This window comes from Parus major, chromosome 12 (genome assembly GCF_001522545.3).
Source record: "Parus major isolate Abel chromosome 12, Parus_major1.1, whole genome shotgun sequence".
Lineage (NCBI taxonomy): Eukaryota > Metazoa > Chordata > Aves > Passeriformes > Paridae > Parus > Parus major.
In genome coordinates this window covers 10,747,308-10,759,589 of record NC_031781.1, presented here as the reverse complement: position 1 = coordinate 10,759,589, position 12,282 = coordinate 10,747,308, and the positions used below count along the sequence as shown (strand labels likewise).

At 42.3% G+C, this 12,282-nt stretch overlaps 1 protein-coding gene and 1 long non-coding RNA gene across 17 annotated transcripts in view; one reads left to right on the top strand and one right to left on the bottom strand.

Annotated features, from left to right (window-relative positions):
* SLC6A6 (solute carrier family 6 member 6) overlaps positions 1–4,072 on the bottom strand; it is a 118,839-nt gene extending 114,767 nt beyond the window's left edge. Inside the window, exons 1-2 of the mRNA XM_033517552.1 lie at positions 3,958–4,072; positions 1,099–1,174 (exon numbers count right to left, since the gene is read on the bottom strand). The gene's annotated coding sequence lies outside the window, so the exon portion shown is untranslated. The remainder of the gene's footprint in view (positions 1–1,098; positions 1,175–3,957) is intronic.
* LOC107210176 overlaps positions 1–12,282 on the top strand; it is a 34,278-nt gene that overhangs the window by 8,451 nt on the left and 13,545 nt on the right. For 9 of the 16 annotated variants that reach the window (XR_004499257.1, XR_004499259.1, XR_004499258.1 and 6 more), the window contains exons 1-3: positions 4,227–6,827; positions 11,001–11,236; positions 11,804–11,856. This is a non-coding gene — a long non-coding RNA (uncharacterized LOC107210176). The other 7 variants (XR_004499255.1, XR_004499250.1, XR_004499256.1 and 4 more) reach the window with 3 other exon arrangements.

The window sequence follows — 12,282 nt, the reverse complement described above, 5'->3', positions numbered from 1 at the left end:
ACTGTCAGAAAGTTCATAGGGCTTCCTGTGTTATCCTCTACCTGTCAAAGGAAAGGATCTAGACAAGGTCTTATTTGTGAAGTTGAAAAATCCACATAGTCCTTGAAGGGAGATGAACTCTTCAAAATAAAAAGAGTGCAAAGGGAATAATTCAGCAGAGTCTGTTTCTTCTTGCCCTTCATTAGAATATTATTCCCTAAACCAGCCCAGCAGGAAAGAGAGACATGGAAAATAAGTGCAAGTAGGTATTGCTATGAGAGCAGTAAGCCTTACTCCACCAATTCTCAAAGTAAGAAGTTTAGCTCTATTATATGATGATAAAACAATTTCATCTGAGACACCAAATCTTCAGCCCCAAAGATAGAAACATTTTATCTGCATCTGAGAAATGACAATGATTCTATAAACGTGGAGGCTCATGGAATTACAATAGCTTTCTCAGAAGATGCTGAAAGGCAGAGATGCCAGAACAAGATCAGGGAAGCTGCAACTGATAGTGCACAAGATTATATGAATCAACCAAAGAGCCCAGTGATGCAAGGGTCAAACAGATGGGAGGAAAAAAAGAAAAAAATGACTACAGGCCAAGGGTATTTGAACTGTATGTGAACACATTTACATTCAGTGTGGCACTATCCATGTGTCACACACAAAAGTGGGACCTATGCTAGCCCTGAGGAATACTGCAAAATTGCCTTATGACAAGACATTCACACATGACATGGACACTTCACTAAATTAAGTGCTTTCTAGAGCCAGATAGTCTTTCAGTTTTTCTTTTTTTAGTGCTTTTTAAATAGCTTGTTCTCCAGTGACCTGGAATCACATGCTTGTGCCTTTGATCATTCAGAGTATTTCACAAATTCTTTGGGAAAATACTCAGACCAGCCCAGAGAAATAACAGAGCTATGCCTGTCAGAAACTCCCTTCTCTACCTGGAACCAGCTGAAGACAGGGGGAGATGTTTCCACAGTCAGCACCAGAGCTAAGACTAGAGGAGTAGAAGGTGCTCACCTGTAAGTTTGTGCTCAAGGGTTATTGCTAACAAGAAGGACCAATATAAAAGGTCAGTGGAACAACACAAGTAAAGATATTTACCACATGAGGGTGCAGAACTGAAGAGGAAGGCTGGGATTATATCTGGCCAGCTCCTGTTGTATCATGAAGTGCATCTCTGCAGAAGTAAGAGACAGGTTTTACCATATAGACAGGAACATGTACAGCCAGAGCTGATCTCAGGAGGATGGCAGAGGTTTTTGGATGGGCTCAGTCACCACTTGGGAAGAGCAGTGGGGACTTTTCCTTGGGTGTGAAAGGAGCTCACAGCAGTGGGATTTGAGTGAGCTGCACTGGTGTGCTTTCAGTCCTTGGGCTTTACTAATTTTCATATTTGCATGTCACTGAACTGGGAACATCAGTGTATCTGTAGAAAGACAGTTCCCTGTTCTCAGCTGTCCCAGCTGCATATACATAATAAGGACAGAAGGAGGCACAGAAGTTTAAGAGGCATGGAGAGATTTTGGGGTCCTTGCAGTCCTTTGTTTCTTCTAGCAGGCACTAGAGCACATGAAGGCAGATCTGAGATGTTTCCCCGGGTTTGCAATGGGCCCTGCCTGCAGTGCACTTCAGCATGGCCCATTTCCAGGGTCCCTGTGCAGTGAGTCATGAGCTGAAAAGAATACACAAAAGAAGTTGTTCTTGTCTCTCCTGCCCCCTTTCTACAGCCTCTGAGAGTGGCCAGGACAGCATATAGGAGGATAAGTGCAAGCAGGAGTAAAGTGCTACTCAGAAGTGATTAAGAAGTCTGTTAAATAAACGGGCCAGTAAAGTTGACCAGGAAGTCTGATGCATTAAGTCTTACAGAATGGATCATCCTAGGAAGGAAACTACACAGCTTCAATTATGATGTGTAAGATCACCACAGACCTCAACAAACACTCCACAAGTCACCAGGAATTCACTAGTATGAATGAAAGCTGCTCCACTGAATCCTGCAATCCACTGCACAGCAAATTGCCAAAGGACTGAACCCCAAAGTGCTCCATGGGAACCCATCATGTACCACCGAGGCCCAGGAGCCTCCTCTACCAGGCATCTCTGTATGGATGGCCTAACTCATCCTTTCAAGTGTACCTTACATACTGAAAAAAAGATTTAGGAACCCAGAATGACGCCTCAAAGCTGCACAGACATTAAAAGGCACAAGCCAACAGCACAAACAACCCTTCTCCTTGCTGTTCAAATCTAAGAAAGGTGCAACAGAGCGCAGTGTTTTAATGCATGATCAGAAACTGCTGTAAAAGTTCTTGTGGAAACATGAGATCTATTATATTTATCACAAATTTGTTAAGTAAGGTTAATACCCTGGCATTGACCCCGCCTCATATGCCCTTAATAACATTATTATGCTTTGTCCTGTTAAGATTTTACAGCAGAAGAGATAATACATGGTCAATAATCCATCATAAACAGGTACTTTTCTTCTTGTCCCCTTGCCCGCAGCCTCCACCCCATTGCAGCAGGGAAGACACTGCTTCAGCCAGAGAATTTGGTTCCAATGTCAGCCTAGAACCACCAAATCCCTTCGAAAAAAGAAACTCATCAGGCATTGTGGTCTTTATCCTGGCAGTAAAATAGCCTGCATGAATATCAACATTACCATAAATCATTCAATTGCTGAAAGTCATCCTAACATCAGAAGGAGCTGAATAGCAACCATTTCTCAGTCCTGATGCACATCCACTCACAGCAGCTGAGCTGTGGGAGTATAAAGACCTATTTTTCAGCTAGAATGATAATCAAGCCATTCCTCATGTAAGAGTGAATTCATTTGCCTCGGTATTAGTCCTAAATAAGAATACCAGAAATTGATATGTAGCCTCCAACTCAAACGAAGATTAAACTGAGGCCACCAAATTCCTTTATTCCTTAAAACACATATAAAAGTGCCAGCAAGATTCTTATCTTGGTATGAATCTAAACATACTGAATAAAATTTAAAAGTCACCATTTCACTGTTTTTTCTCAGCAGCCCCAATGTAGCCATAAAAATCAGAATCTGTCCTTAATATCTCTGCACACTGGTACTGTGCAGAACTAGCTGCAGACTATTTATAGCTCACACTATATATACACACTGCAGCTTCCAAAGGAATATTTTATCTTTTGGGAGGACAATGCTTTCAGTAATGTAAGAAGCCAAAGTTTTGCTTTAAAAAAACCCCAAACAAAACCTCTGCTCAAACCCTTAACCTGGAAGAGTGGCCCTGCACTGCCAATCAGATAATGGGCTTAATTCTTACATCACACTTTATTTGTAGCTCACTGTGTAGTTAATGTTTGCAGCTTATCTAAGAGGAGAAATGTGAAACCAGAGTTTTAGAACAATAGAAACAAGGCTGTCACCAGCAGGCTGCCAATGAATCATGTCCCTGCAGTCAAGTTCTCCCAGAAGGTCATCTGTAACAGAAATACATCCCTGCCTGAGCTGGCAAAATGCTGAAAAGTGTTTCTCAGTTTTATCCTAATAAAACATCGAACAGATCAATTACCAGAACAACTTCACCTGGTAGGATTTTTAAGTTCTGTTGTCTGCAAGAATTAATAGTAAAGGTTACTGAGTGAGCCAGCCTGCTTGCTTCTATGTCTGAGGTTCTAGAGGTGGTTCTACCTTCAATCTAAATTCAAGGTACGAAAAAACCTTTTACAAACCTTAGGAAAAGTGATTTCTTGTTCTCGTTCACATTTTCAAAATCAGAAAATAAAAAATTAAACCCTAAGTAACTTTCTTCCATTCCATTCAGAACAGAAGCCCTGAAATCATGGAAAGCCAGCAAGGTCTGCAAGAATGATTTGCCAAGAGACAGAAAGCAGCACTGATACTTTTTTCCTTCAGTTCAGAGAGAGATGCAGAAAAAGGACAAGGAAGTACCGAAAAAAAAAAAGAAAAAAAAGTACCTGAGTCATAAAAGCTGTTTTTTGCTCACATGGAATTATTTTAAAGTAACTGCAGCTTAAAAAAGAAAAAAACATCTTTTCTGCTGTGCTTGCAAAAGAGCTCCAGATTTTCTGCAAGAGAGAAAGCAGATGACGGGGGGAGCTGTTCTTTTAAGAAAAATGTCATTGGCACAAACAGCTGGCACTTAGTGACGTGTTATTTATATGTGCAGTTGCTCGTGTTTTTTAACAGATAAGAAAGCATTATCTCATTTGTGATTCAGGTGAGGAGCACAAGCAGCTCTGCAGTGCCTCTGGGCCACGTTTCTTATCGTATCAGAAACATCTGTCATTTTGCAAATGAGTTCAAATAAAAGTGCACCAAATATGCAGTTTCAGGATGAGACAGCATTATGCTAGGAAACCAGAAAAGCAGCCTCCCCCTGCAAATGCTGGGGTGGTCTGTCCCACATTCACCAGTTGGGATGAGAACAAGGACTATGAAGGGGAAGGGGAGAAAAAAAGAGAGACCTTGGAAGTGTCATGATTATAAATTATCCTTTCTCTAGGAGCCAACTGTGCCTGAGAACTGTCTCACTCGTGGGGATCTGGCGGTTCATGCTGCAAAATGATTAACACATCATAAACAGACCTGGCTGAATCCTGGCCTTTGTCATCCAGAGGACTTTACTCAAGAAAACACCAATGGGATGGGGTAGGAAGGATGCACGGAGAGGTGGTCAGCATGGAGATTACCACCAGAACTGTACTTGCAGGGGGGCTGCTCACAAAGATGGAAATGAATCCATTTTAAGGGCAGCTGAGAATGAGCTGGTAGGAGCTTCCACTTCCAGGGAGGGCAAGATAAGGGGAAAACCAGGGCATGCTCATGCACTGGCATTCACTCCTGCAGTAATGCTGCACATGGCACAGAGTTAGAACAATTCATACTATAGACCATGATTTTCTCTGGTCGTGTTTTCCAGAGAACTGGGCTGGGTCTAGTACCCCTGTGAGTACAGGGGAGTTTTTGTACTCCTCTTTAGTAGGAACAAAGACAACTCAAGGTGGCTTCAAAATCCGTCATGCCTAGAAGTGTCTCTGCAGCTCTGGAAGCTGGCAGCTGGATTGAGACCCCCGTATGTGTCACACTGAACAACAGCTTCCTGCTTTGCCTTTGGGCTTTTATTAAAAAATACAAGAGAAAAATGATTGTGTCTTTAGTGCTTTCAGAGAAATCCCTTGAACTTCAGCTGATGCACAGGGAAAAGCTATGGACAGGCTCTGACTGGGTTATTGTTCCTTTTGCCTGTGGACAGCCCCACGCTGCCTTTTCTGTCCCAACAAAGATCCCTTTGGTGACCCTTTATGGCTGCTGTACATCCAGTTATGGATGAAATGTGAAATATTCTCCTTTTTTCCCCCCCAAGGAGTACAGGCATGCAGCTTAAGAAAAATAAGTGAAAATACATATTTTAACTTTGTTTCTAATCTGAAACCATATATTCTTAAATATGCATACATCAGCAGAAACATCAGGTAAGGGCTCCCACTCTAAAACAAAGAGAAACATGCACTTTGAGCCCTCATATGAAATTGCAGTAAAAGCCCAACCCAGTAATTATTTTCCTTGATTTTCAGCCAGACGAGGCACAAGACAAATAAGTCATCAAGGACAAATAAAAGGAGGTTCATTCATCGCACTCAGGGCTGGAATCTTTAATGGTCACCAAATGAACTAAGATAACTAAGTAACCATTGTAAATATTAATCTTTAAAGGAAAACAATACTCCCAACAACAGGAAGCCTGATAAGACATTGGATGTGGCCATCAGTGTTATGGAGTCTCTCTAATTTCCTTAGTTTTTTCTTATGCCTGTAGAGGGATCAGGAAGGGGACCATATGGTATCTCTCAAAGGAAGTAAATTAACATTATTAATAGCTAATGTGGGAGAGGTGAAACAGTGATTGTTCGTTCTAGTTGTTATTGTGCTTTTGTTGGTGGGGAAGCCTGCCTGCTAGTAAGCTTAAGCACTCAAGCCAAATTCAAAATCTTGTATTTATAAACAGAGATCTGATAACAGTTGCCTAAGCATCCATGATGCTTTGCCAGCGCACGCACATCGAGCTGATCCGAAGGGCCTGTGTCCTGGGGTTTGACCCAGGAGTTAGCTCACACAGAGGAGAGCTCAGGCTTTGGTCCCTGTCCCCAAATAACGCCTCACAAGGACTCTCACATTCTCCTTTGTGTTGGTTTAGTTTGAAGCAGAAGGACAAGGATGGGTAGATCTGCACTACTGAGGGACACAGTTTGTCCTCTGGCATCCACTGAGGCAGTGGATCAAGGTGCCACAGAGGAGGTGGGTTCTCACAGGCAGTGGTCACTCTGTGGGACATCTACTTTTGAGCCCATAGTGTTGGCACAGCTGGTTTCCAAGGGCTGCTCAGCAGGGTGCTATGGAAGTGGCAGTATTATTTTTTGGGAAGCAGTGATAACTAAGTGCTGTATTAGGATTGACTGGTCACTTGAATGAATACATCGGAGTCCTGGGATCCCTTGCACTTTGTCTGCACCACAAGAATTCACCTTTCTTGGGTCTCTGCTTTTTTCTTGCATATACTTAGTGGGTTGTATTTCTTCACTGTAAATAATACTGCCACTTAAGTTATATGTTGTGTCTACTTGAAAAGGTGAGACCCTGATCTCAAACTCATCTGTTTGTCCCAGAGCACCTGAAAGCATAAAATGCATTTCTCATTTTTTTCAAGAGTTCCTATTTCTACTTCCTTCCCAATAATTAAAGCCTGAGGCAATTTCTAGCTGGCCTTGCAGAAGTGGACTACATGACACCTTGCATGTTGAGACAATCTGCAAAATAAATTTGACAGGTAAAAGAGGAGTTTGTTACAATTACCATTACCCATTTAGCAGATTTTAGCAAACTTTGGGGAAATTGTTCAATAAATTCCTCAGAAAGAAACCAGCAGAATTTGGTATACATAGTTCACTGGCCATTAGTAAAAATGGAGCAGCCTAGTAGGATTACCTCATGCTGCAGGGCACATGGTTACTTCATGAAGGACTTCCCACTACCCTTGAAAGCTTATCCTTTAACTGAAGGCTGTCAGCTGGATTTTGGTTTCTCGGCCTGAAGAGAACAACTTGAATGTTTTAAGACTACACAGACTTCAGATGAATTTAGGTGGAGCTGCTCTGTAAGGAAACCCCTTCCCTACCAGACAGCTCTACTTGCAGAGAAGTCAGTAAATTCTGATTAAATTTGTGTCTTATATCTGGTCTAAAATACCTCTTCCTGGGTGATGATGGGATATTTTATTTCTTATGAAACTCATTATATTGACCAGTAAGTTAATGAAAGGCTGAAGAGATGTGCATTGTTTCCTGGCTTTATGGAGTCATATGACATGGATAAATGGTTTTCTGTGCTGAGGTCTGGATGGTTTATAATGTTCTGAAGTTTGACACACTGCAAATTTCAGGGCCCTTTCACATTTCAAGTTATGTAAACTTATAATAAAACTTGCTCCTTGGCTCTGCAGAATGGGACTTTCTGCTCCATCAGGAGAGGGTTTATTTCTAGGCACGAAAGGGAAGATGCTTTCATGATAGTTTTGGAGAGGACATTTGCATAATATCCATGTAAGTATGAGAAGACAGATGTGTTGTCAGGACAGTTCTACAGTAAGGAAAAACATTACCTCAAAAGAAATTAAATGTGTCAAGCCAAACTCTCTAGTGATTTAAATACCTTTTAAGATAACAAATCTGCCTATTTTCATAATCTTCATCATCAGTGTCAATATGATATCACTGTGATGATTACAACTCATTAGATTATGGTCACACATTTGCTTCTTGCTGTCTGTCCCCCGCCTGACATCCACGCTGGGCACCAAGTGTGGTTGTTTTGTGGGGGTGTATGAAAACAATTCTACTCTAAACCTACCACCACCTCAGAAAGCAAAGCAAGTTACAGTTACTTATAACACCAAGTCTAAAGTTTTACAGATCTCAAGAGGCCCTGTCTTACTCGCTACCAGCAGAGTCTTGGAGTTCAAGTGTCTGTGGCAGCTGGAGAGCATGAGCAGCACTGGACCATGCAAAGGTCACAGGCACACAGTTAACCCCTGCACAAAGCTATTGATCACTTGCAACCCATTCTCTAGCCTTATCATGTAATTAATAACACTTTGTGAGAGCTTTAGGAAGGAGGGTGGTGTCTGGGGTGGCTGATTACTCAGTTGCAACTTGGACTCTCCACCCAGGCAAGGGATAATTGGAGAAAATCTAGCACTGCCTCCCTCCCCACCCATGAAGCCTGGACCTTGGGTGAGGGCACAGAACCCATCCCTCTTCCCTGCTGGCACACAAGAGCAAAGGTCAGGCTTGGCTCCTGCCCTGTTCTTGACCGGAGCAGCAGCACCTGGAGCAAGACCTCAGGTGAAGGTAACAGGTTATTTGTGGTAAAGCTCAGCAACTTGCTTACTAATCTCTGGAAAGAAGGGGGAAGCAGAGCAAGGATTTTAACCCTGTGGTGCCTCTCAGTCAGCTGGCACAGGCACACAGTGCCTCCCAGGGCCATCCCAGGGAAGTGGGCCTCCAGGGCACTCCGCTCCCAAAGCCAGGGCATGTCTCTGACTGCCACAGGACAATTTATAGGACAAATATTGAGGATAATTAAGGATAATCTCTGCTTTAGGTGTCTTACAAAGAAGGTCAGGTACTCTCTTTCCTTGTCAGATGTGATGAAGTTGGGCAGCTCCCACAAAGAGGAGGTATTTGTTTCTCAGAACAAGAATAAAAAACCCTATCTAGATCCTAAAGGTTTCCTAGATTTAATCTTCTCAAAATTTAGACAAGATCATTACTGTGAATTGTGTCTCTAAAGAGCCATAGCAGTGAATTACATTACATTACATTGCCATCAATCTCCTTCTGGTACATGCTTTCCTTACTGTTCTCATGCTAGCAAATACAGAGAGGTGCTGTAATATTAATGTTCCAAGCTCACACACTAACATCTTTTCAAGCAACTTGGCAGGTCAGGTCAGATTAGATAGTCACATGAAAGCAAAGAAGGAATCTGCCCCAGCAACTTCTGCTATTATTTCTGTGTTTAATCTGATGATTTCATAATATTTGGTCATAAGATATTGTTTTGGATAGACAGTCATTATCATGACAGGTTTCTTCCTAAAAAGCCTTTGTGTAACAGACATTTGCATTGCTGGTGAAGTGGCAAAGTTGGGCCTAATTCCTGCTCTTGAAAGATCCCTCTATTACCCAGCTGACAAGATTTGAGAGGGCATGTGTTGCATGATCTCTTCTGATTATAGATGTGACAACTGAAACCAGAGGAGGTCTGAGAAGAAGGCATGTTCCAGCCTCTATTTCACAATCCTTGGGTACATAAAAGCCCAGTTACCAAGAAATTGGAGCAACAGCAGTTCCCCACCCCTGTGAAGGAGGAATATTCCTTGGAAATATCTGTTTTACACCACAACAGGCAGAAATTAGAAGGTGAAGGACCAGATGCCAGAGGCCAATGGGCCTGTGGTCAGGCCAAGACTGTGCTCATGCAAGAGAAAAGTTCAGCGATTTCTTTAGAAAGGCTGATTCAAAACATTGGAAAAACATGTGGCAACACAGCCACTGAGAGATCACTGTTACAACTGAGCCATTTGTAGCACTCCTGATCCAGCAGTCCCCTTGGTCATGCCTTTGTGTGTCCAGCTCTTTGTTTACATCCAGGCACCTTGCTGAAGCACTTGAGCAGCTTCAGCAACATTTTTAACATATCAGCATATAACTATATTTTAATTAATCTGATGGGATTGAGAGCAGAGTTTGATGGACAAGGCTGCATACAGCAATTGAGCTTTAACAAATTACCATACCTGCATAATTACAAAAATAAGAACTGAAAGAGGCCTTGCTGTCCAGGTAAGTTCGTCTGCAGTTCTACACACTTCACCACATTAAACAAATGCATGTTATTTTATTTTATGTATGTTCTGCTCAGTGCTTTCATGATCTTTTGAAAGTTCAAAGATAAACAAGAGCCCCTGAAATGACCCATCTACAGCAGATCAAAGAATAGGCAAGAGGAAAACCCTCGCAGTGTTAGGCCAGTCAAATTGTCCATGGCTGCAAGACACCTCTCCCTAAAGCAGGTTCACCACCACTTACCCTCTTCACATGTCACTTCACACCTCAGGCAGACTCCCCTTAGTTTCCTTACTGTATGTTTTCATGAAATCTGACAGCTTTGTAAATCCGTGTACCAATGCAAGCACCAAGGCCTGGCTGCTGCCAGGGGAGCAGATCCCACAGACGACTGGTCCAGCCTGGTTCCTGCCACCTTCCCCGATGGCCTTACCTCACTCCTGTCTGCTGCAGGCAGTGGGCACAAGTGGCAGCCAGCTCCAACCTCCTTCACCTGGGAAAAGAGAGTGGGGAAGGAGCCTGGATCTCTGTCTCACTCAGGCTTGGGGATGGATGGGGCCTAGAGCCCACACAGGCCACACAAACTAAGAAGCTGAGGGATGGGTTCACCATTATGCTGGATATGACAGCAAAGCCACATGACAGAAAGTGGAGAGAGCAGTGTCACTGTTTTCTGTGCTTACTCTTTATATATTTACAAATGCACAAGGCAGGAAGGATTCCTCAGCTCTAGCTCAGTTCACCTTGTCACCCATGAGCAAGTCCTGTGAAAAGGCAGGTGGTGAGTTCACAAGGATGTTCCCAGCAATGAACATCGTCTCAAATAAAGCCCAAGGAACAAAGCTGACTTGCTGCACACTAGTCTCCAGGTTGGTGGTCTTTGTTTTGAAAGAACTCCCTGGAACTGGAGATAGTCCATAGTTCTAGCCAAGAGTTCCAATCAGAGCCTCACAGCATCCCATCTAAAGCCTCATCTCATCACAACTCCTCTCATATCTTGCAGATTCCCAACAGAGTGCAATGGCAGGGCAGGGGGCTAGCATTATTTTAAACTCTAGGACACTGTTCTGAAGCTTGCCAAATTTACATTCCAGATTTTTAATTCAACTTGATGAGCACTGAGTCTTCATACCAATTGTGCCTCATGGAATAGATGCTTGTGTTCAAGATGAGCTGCTGTGCCAGACTCACCTCCATTCTGCATCTCCCATGTACCAACTATATGACCACAACTTACACCTGCAAGCAAAAAGGAAGAGAAAGGCTCCATCACTGTGTCACCCTCTCAGGAGCCAAATTCAGCTCTGGTTATGAGGAATTTTGTACTCAGGTAATAAAAGGTACTTTTAGTTAATACTATTGTTTGGACATTAATAGGCATATATCCCCCCAGTATGTATGCAGACCTTCCAGCTCTTAGACCTTAGAAGAGATACTTATAAAAGTATAGATATCATCTTACTTTAGAGATTGGAAAACACAGGTTTGAGAAAAGTATCAGATATGTCATCCAGAATCACACCTACAGCTCTCCCTTTTATAATGTCCAACTGTCTGCATATTTTTTGGTCTGGTTCTGCTGAAAACTTAGGTTGTGACAAGAATCTAAACACTTTTTATCACTTTTTACTTACAAACTATGAGATCATATTTGTCAGATGTAAAACTAGAAGTAATGCCTGCAAATTTAAAGTTTTCCCAAAGCAGAATGTAAACATTTTAGTCTGAAATGTTAAGGATGGGGTGGGCTTACTGTAAGTAACTTCTTATTCAAGAAGTACTTCTTATTCAAGGTAAAAACAGATTCAACTTGACAATAGATCTTAGAAGTTTGACTGTTGATCCTCACCCCATACCCAGGATGAACATTTTTTTTTATTGTGCCTCGTCCTTACAGGGCTCTAGAGATTGATAATAACTGAATTCCAGTCACAAAGCACACTTTTACAGGTAAGTCCAGGAGCTAAGCTGCTGATTGCATTTTCTGAAGTCTTTAGAAAACACCAACCTATAATTAACTTAAAATACCAGCCAAGAATAGTTTGATCTATGATACACTCACGTAGTTACATTAATGATACCTCCCCAGTGTAACAGGGACAGTGCAGGATGTACATAAGCCTAGAAATGGTTTGGGTGCAATACACCTGTAGATGTTCTTACCACAGGTGTTCTTACCACAGGTGCCTTAAGCACAAAGCTGCATCAGGCTTGGTGCTCTTTGAAGACTCTCTCAGCACCATCATGTTTGAAATTTTGGGTTGGAGCCGTGCTCATTCATCCATAATGACAAAGTCAGACTGATCTCTGTTATTCTATCCTGAGCCCAGCTTAACTTCATTAACTATCAAAACAAGGTCATGCTCTGTTAAGTTT